We start from the raw sequence: 7,768 nt of genomic DNA, 5'->3' as shown, positions 1-7,768 counted from the left end.
TCTCTCTCTCTCTCTCTCTCTCTCTCTCTCTCTCTCTCTCTCTCTCTCTCTGTCTCTGTCTCTACTACTGTCGGAACTCCCCTCCCCACGCCCTAAATAAACTCTTTTCTATACTATACCTTCATCATCGTTGTTGTGTAGCTGGTCCCTCAAGGGGAAGGGATGTCTCACAATTGGTCCACTGAGGCACCCCCATACCTCACCACACCCCCACAAAACATGTTCTTATACCTCTTTATCTTTTTATAAATGCATCAACTGTAAATAGCAGCCCTTCTTTGAGTATGAAACACACAGCTCTTGCTAATATTTGCCACCTACTATATGTCTACAGTCATCTGAAATTATAAATACAAAAAGACTTTGAAACTTATTTGGCAGGAAAGCCTGACTTGACCTGATCAGATATGAGAGTATTCATAGTATTTGTTTATCTCACTAAAATTAATATTCATAAACTGAAGCCATAAATATTAATATATTTACTTATAAGCTGTTACCACCAACCTTATTCCCACTGATATTCCATAATATATGATATATTTACCTTATTTTATCTTGAATCTCATAAACCTGAATTTTAAATCATACCTATACCACAAGGTTTCAGCGCAGAAAAAAAAATTAGATGATGTCCTGAGTAATTTACCTCTACCTCATGTCTGTGTGTTTCTTCATGTATACATATAAGGTATTTGACAATTGTAATAAAAGTTAGCTATAAACTGCATTCCTCTTCTTCTTCTTTTTTTCTTTGGCCTTTATTAAATCCTACATGCAATCGATTCATTGTACAAATATTTGGCTGCCAACTATGTACTAGGGACCTGGCTCCCTTTCTTATCTAAGGATTGTACTAAAACAAGTCTCTCAAAATTTACTATAAAATCCCTGGCCCAACATGTCTACAAAAGATGTTCTCTAAAACCAGAAGACAAACAGAGTTGAGGAGCACACCGGTGAAAGGATCAGACTAAGGAAGAGGAAATTGCTTGCTGAGAAGAGGCAAGCAAAAGGGATCTATTAAAAGTCCTGTGCGTACATAGTGTGGAGCTGAGAATGAAGAATCACAAATATATTGCCCTTGCTTGTAGAGTACAAGGTAACTACTAGAAGAAAGCAGAGAAATCACAAAACCCTTAAAATGTAAAAGAGAAAAGAAACTCTTCAAAATATCACTTGTCTCAAATTCTTCAACCAACATTTGTTAGTCACCTCATAGGTATCAGGACCTTCATATATATCACTTCATTTAATCCCCACATCAGCATAGAATAGCATTTATCACACCAGTGTTTAACTGATGCAACTGTGAGATACAAAAAGGAGTACAGATTTGAGGAGAGATTTGAACCCTTGTGTATCCATCAGTTTCTGTGTTCTTTACATTGCCTGTAACGCGTCGCTGCTTAGTGGTTTTAAAATAACACTTCTTCAGGTTGAAATTCATCTTTAAAGAAGCAAAGAATTCACATGAGAGTCTGGAGAAAAATTCAAAACACTTTTAAATTCTTTTTCTTTTCTTTAGCTTTTCCCCCCTACAGTATTCGATATTGCTAAGCTTCTAGATTCTTTCTCTCAATCTTAAAAATAAAATGTTTATCTTTCAATTTCTACAGAACAGTCACTATCTTTGGACCAAAATGCAGTTTCAGAAGTCTTTTTTTTTTAAACCTTGAGCACAACTGTAAATCTTCACAAGTTAGTTTTCTTTGAGGAATTTTCCCCCTCTTTACACATGCAGATCACACTCCTTTGAGATGCTGATCTTTTCCCATGATGCACTCTGCTGACAGAAAGACAATCTTACTGCACAGAAATGCCAGTTCAGTTGACAAGCAATTTCCATCAGTATGCAATGTTTACACAGTACAGTTTAGCAACAGCAGCTCACACAGTCTGCTGTCCTAGATCAGAATTCTAATTAAGCCTTGAGGCTTCTGAGTTCAGATTAATTCTTATCCTGAGGTCCTAGACTCCTTATTGTAGAAATCTGAAGCTGTATTTGTCTGGAAAGAAAATAGAATACATTCCAATGCCAGCACAACACGTCCTGGTGTGCTTTTTGCAGGATGAAGGTGATTCTACTTTTAGAGTTTTTTCATCATTGAATACTAGGTGTAGTCATCATTAAAAATGTTGAACTGTATTTCTTTGGAGTTGTCTATCCTCCAGTTAACACACCAAATATGTGAGTTTTCGGAATTAAAGCTGACATTCTTTTGTTTGTTTGTTTGGTTGGTTGGTTGGTTTTTGTTGTTGTTGTTGTTGTTGTTTTGTTTGTTTGTTTTTCGAGACAGAGTTTCTCTGTGTAACCCTGGCTGTCCTTGAACTCTGACATTCTTAATTTCAAAGAAAACTGAGTAAAATCTGAAGTGCTGGATAACCATTGTTTATATGTACAGAAGCAAACAGTTCTGGTGGACGTCATCACTAGATATCAATATGTGGCATCCTTCTATTGTTTTTGTTTTTGTCTTTGTTTTTTTTTTCAGTTCTTCACATTAAGCAATGTAACATATGTAAATAGAATGTAAACATATGTTAAGCTATAAGATTTATGTATTCATCAGGCTTCTCTCAAGGAACAGAACTGATAGGATGGAGCCATATTTAAAGAGAATTTATTTGATTGGTTTACAGGATGCAGACTAGGTAGGGCAATACTGAAGATGCTTAGCATTCAGTAGTTGCTTAGACTGGTTGTCTCACCAGTCCCATATATGGCAGCGTAGGCCTAGAATATGCCTGGAGAGCTGCTGGTCTTTAGGTTCCTTTGGAATGCTGAAGATATTGGAGGATGAACTTGCACAAGAAAGTTGTGACAACAGGAAAAGTAATTGTTTCCTTCTCACAGGCCCTTTTATCTGGGCTGTCATCTGAAGGCACTGCTAACTCTGGGGATGGGTCTTAGTCCTTCAAATAATCTGATCCAGGAAATCCCTCATCTGATCACCCCCATTTCTTTGCTTTAGTTTCCTATATGCAGCCAAGTTGGGAAGCAAGATTAGCCATCTCAGTTTAATTGAACAATTACAACATTTGTGTGAAGAATTAGAAGTTACAATTGTCACTTTTTAGCTTGAAGAAAACAATACACACACAAAGCCTGGAGGATGGAGGTCCAGTAGGTATGCCCATTACTCTCTGAACCATTGGGCTATCTCTACAAAAGCACTTTGTGTCACTGACTCACTTAAGATGATGGTCTTTGTGGGAGAGAGCACGAATTTTCCATGTCTTGTCAGCATGCTGGCACTTGAATAAACCTCATTTCATTCGCACCAAATTTTGTCTCCTGAGTAATTTGGCTTTTGAGCAATGAGCAGATTGACTTGGCTCTAGTACAATAATAGCCATTGAGCTCAGGTTACACGTATCTTTGTACCAGACAGTTAAAAAAAAAGTGAAAAGAAAAAGAACTATTAGTCAGTTTAGAGCAAATAGTATCTAAATTCAAATATACTTTCTATCTATTAAAACCCCCGAAGAGACAAAATTAAAGCCAAGTGCAGAACCCATTAGTTGGGGTTTTTATCTCTTCAATCAATTTCACTAACTCAGTCTCAAACACACAAATGAACTTTATAAAGTACCAATTACTATAAAGTGTCCCTTTTAGAGTCAAAGTTTTCTTCTTCCTCAGTTTAGACTACATATAATCAGCACTCTCGCCTCGGATACATCCTCCCACATCTAAAAGTGATTGCAAAGATTTCTTTATATAATTTTTTGCTTTAAGCAATATTTCTACTTTAGTAGACCCCTTTCAAGTTTCCTTGCATTTCTTCTCCTTCAGCCCCATATGGATATACAAAGAAAAGTTAGAATCTAATATCCACATATAAGAGAAAATATGGCATGTATGCTTTACTATGGGGTTTAACTCAGAATTTTTTTCCAGTTCCACCAATTTAACTGCAAATTTCATAATTTTATTTTTCCTTACAGTTGAAGTATATATATATTCATTTTCCATTCATCATTAATGGACACTAAGTTGATTCTATCTTCTGGCTACTGTGCATAGAGCAGCAATAACGAAGGATAAGCAAATAGCTCAGCAGTTGTATATAGAATGCGGAATATTCCCAGGAGTGGTATCATATGGAAGCCTTATTTTTAGCTTATTAAGAAACATAAATACTGATTCCCCCAGTGACTACCAATTTATAGCCCCAGAAAGAGTGAACAAGAGAGTTTCTTTCCCAACACACTGTGGCATGTATTGTCATTTGTTTTGTGATGATAGCCATTCCAATGGGTGAGAGAAGAAAACTAAAAAGTAGTTTTATTTTGAATTTTCCCGATGTTGCTCCAAATGGAGAATAGTTCTTAATATGTTAGTTGACTGTTTATATTTCCCTTTTTTGAGAATTCTTTGTTCAGCTCATCAGCTCATTTATTTTAAAATAGCTTTGGAGGTTCTATTATTTACCCTTTCTTTTCCCTGTTACCAACCCCTCTCAGGTACCCTCTTGCTACTTTTCAATTCACCATCTTGTTTTCTTTGTGTATATATATATATATATATATATATATATATATATATATATATATGCACATAAATAAAACCTGATCAGTCCATGTAATGTTGCTTATCAGGATTTTCATTTCTAAGTGGCTACTTTTTTTTTTAACCTCTTTGTATATTTGAGATAGTGATCCTTCATATTGTATAGAGCCTGCAAAGATTTTTCTCTCATCCTCTAGGTGGCTGGCTCTTCATTTGACTAATAATCTCCATTACTGTTCAGAAGTCCTTTAATTCTTGAGGTCCCTTTTGTTAGTAATTAGCCTGATTTCCTGAACAACTTAAGTCATACTCCTAATTCATGCCTACAGCTTGAGTGTTTTTCCTACTTATTCCTCTAGCACACTCAGATCTTCAGGTCTTTTGTTGCACTATTGATGCACTCACAGTTGATTTTTATGCAAGGTGAGAGGCAAACACCTAGTTCAATTCTGCTACATGTAGATATTCAGATTTCCTAGCACTACTTACTAAGGAGTCTACCTGAACCTGCCGCCCACAGTCAGCTTGCATGTATATATTTTCATGTGTTGAACTATCCCTGCATCTCTGGAATGAAGCCTATTTGATTGTTGTACATATTATTTTTTTTCTTACTCAACAACATTATTTTGCATAACACACATACACACAAATATTTTCCATGAGGGCACCTTTTCATTTCATATGATTTGTATGCCAATGTTTTTGTCATAAAAATACAATTATATATAAAATTAGGAAAATGTAGCATATAAAACTTAATGCAGAGCAATAAAAGTTGCCATCTATCCACAGGAAAGCTGCTATCTCTCCTATATAAACCATATCTAAATGTAATCTTGTACAACCATATGGAAATACACTTTGTAATCTTTTAACTATAGACATCAAATGTTTCATCCTTTACATCATCAGCTGCATTAAGTTGCCAGCACCTGCCGGGATGGGATCCACAACACAGAGAAAAGCTAAGCAATAGAAGTCATTTCTCAAGGTTTGAGAAATCTGGTCCACCCTTTGTGTAGTTCCCAGTGATTTCTGCTCCACTAAAGTCAAAACCAGGATTTTCTTTCTGGAATCTCTCTAATGTAAGTTTTCTCTGCATTTGGTCTTGCACCCAGGGGTCAGCTGCATTTTTAGATTCTAGAAGAGAAGTCCAACAGTTTGCGGCATCTCTCTTGATTTTTGTCAGGACAATGCAGACCATTTTTCCATCCTCCAAAGTCCATGTTCCTTCGTCAGCAATTGTAGGATCAATTTCCCCTTGCCACACCCAGCAGTCATCCCTCTGACACCGTGAATTTTAGGACGCAGAGTGGGAGAGGTCAGAAGAAGAAACTCGGGACAAGCTCTGGTTTGCTACCTAGAGGATGCCGTGGCCACCTTTTTCATTCAAGTGGCCAGAGCCACTTGTAGACTCTGCAGGCCTCACTGGATGTCCCGCGCGCGAGTTCCCGAGGGAACTTGAACTTCAATGAACACCTCCTCCAGGGTCTAGTACCACTGTCCCCAAGGAGCCCCACAAGGAACCACCCTGCTGTACTCCTCAAATGGAGCAGACATTGTGAAGATGCCACACAGGGACACCGCTCCAAGAGAGCACTACACTGATGAGAATAGACTCACCCTAGGCACATTGGGGGTCACTGTAGGTGCACAAGAGTCTAAACTGGCCTGGCCAAGTGTGAAAATTTTTCCCTTTCAGAGCCCATTTAAGACACTCGTGAGACCTGGTGAAAAAGACTGAAAAAGCCTAGATATGTTGACATCCCAAGAACACTGACCCTGGAACAAAGAAAAAAAGTGCCTGCGATCTTTTAACCTGTGTGACACCAAACTTCTGATGCTTCCACGGACCTGTGAAGTGCCTGTAGATTATTTTTTGATGTTTTTCTGATTTTGACTGATTGAGTTTTAATGAGAAAACTGAAGTGATATCGTTGAGGTAAAATTCAGTGGACTTCTCTGTAAAGCATGAGTCAGATCAGGAAGAAAAGAGAAAGGGCAGACTATCAACAAGTAGAGTGATGAACAGTAGGAAATAAGAATGTAAAATGAAACAGCAGGCCTATCTTATTAATAACCAGAAAAGTACAAACTATCAAATAACTTTCCCTTTCAAACTGGCAATTATTATAAGTCTGAGGGATCAGTGGTTAAGAGTGCAGAGGAACTGGGTTTGATTCCCAACACCTACATGGTGGCTCACCAACATCAGTAACCCCAGATCCCAAGGACTCAACAGTCATGCACAAATAATATATACATAAATGCAGATGAAACATTACATATATAGAGTAATATGAATAGATCTAAAATATGTTTAAGTCTAGTAATATTTAGTGTTGGAAAGGATTTCTGGAAAACAATTTGAAAGTATCTCTTGTGTTAAAAGTGGAATATATTCTTTTGCTCAGAAGTTTCACACACACACACACGCACATATAATATCAATTGTGGACAAAGAAAGTAACTATGGAATTCCTTCTTTAATATGGTTAAAATAAACAAAACAAACAATCTAAATTTAAGCAATTTAAATGTTGACCAGTATAAGACAAACAACCTATAAAATTAAAAATATATATTTGTTGAGATTAAATTATTTTTACAATATGATAAGAATAAGAAACAAAGTAACAGGATTTTATATTTTGTCTTATCTTTCATGTTAAAGGCACATATAAACATGTATAGAGAATGATCTCTAACTGAAACTACTACTCTGTGTTTTGTCTACTGAAGTGTAACTAGGTTCATGGCATGAGGTTTTATAAAAAACTGCATATCATAATGCTATATACAGTATCAGCCAATGTATGTGTTAGAAAATCCATGTGTGTACGTTGCTCTATTTACAATTAAATTAAAAGTAGTCTGTGAGGTCAGAGGTGGTGTAGCAAATCCCAGCACTAGTAGGCAAATCCCTGAGTTTGTGACAAGACCACCTGGTCTATATTGTGATTCCAGGACACCCAGAGCTATGTAGAGAGAACCTGTCTTAAAAGAAAAAAAAACAAACAAAAAGCAAAAACAAAAACAAAATACATATGACAGAAGGGCAGATGCTAGTGATTATTTCTGTGCAAGATGTGGTAAATAGGGCTTTCATGGGACTCACTCACAGGACATTTTATGTAATTGTTCTGTTGTATTGTTAAGGAGTAAATACAAGTTTGTAAAAAAAAATCTGCTTATTTTTCAAAAAACCTGTAACAAAAAGAACGGTCTGCATTCTATCCTCAGCCTGTG

The 7,768-nt window shown here is 36.6% G+C and overlaps 1 pseudogene; it reads right to left on the bottom strand.

Annotated features, from left to right (window-relative positions):
* Positions 1–5,498: 5,498 nt before the first annotated feature.
* On the bottom strand, positions 5,499–6,079 carry LOC110287523 (annotated as a pseudogene).
* Between the last annotated feature and the right edge of the window lie 1,689 nt (positions 6,080–7,768).

Source organism: Mus caroli, chromosome X (genome assembly GCF_900094665.2).
Source record: "Mus caroli chromosome X, CAROLI_EIJ_v1.1, whole genome shotgun sequence".
Classification (NCBI taxonomy): domain Eukaryota; kingdom Metazoa; phylum Chordata; class Mammalia; order Rodentia; family Muridae; genus Mus; species Mus caroli.
Note: the sequence above shows the minus strand (reverse complement) of the source record. Positions and strands in the feature narration are given on the sequence as shown.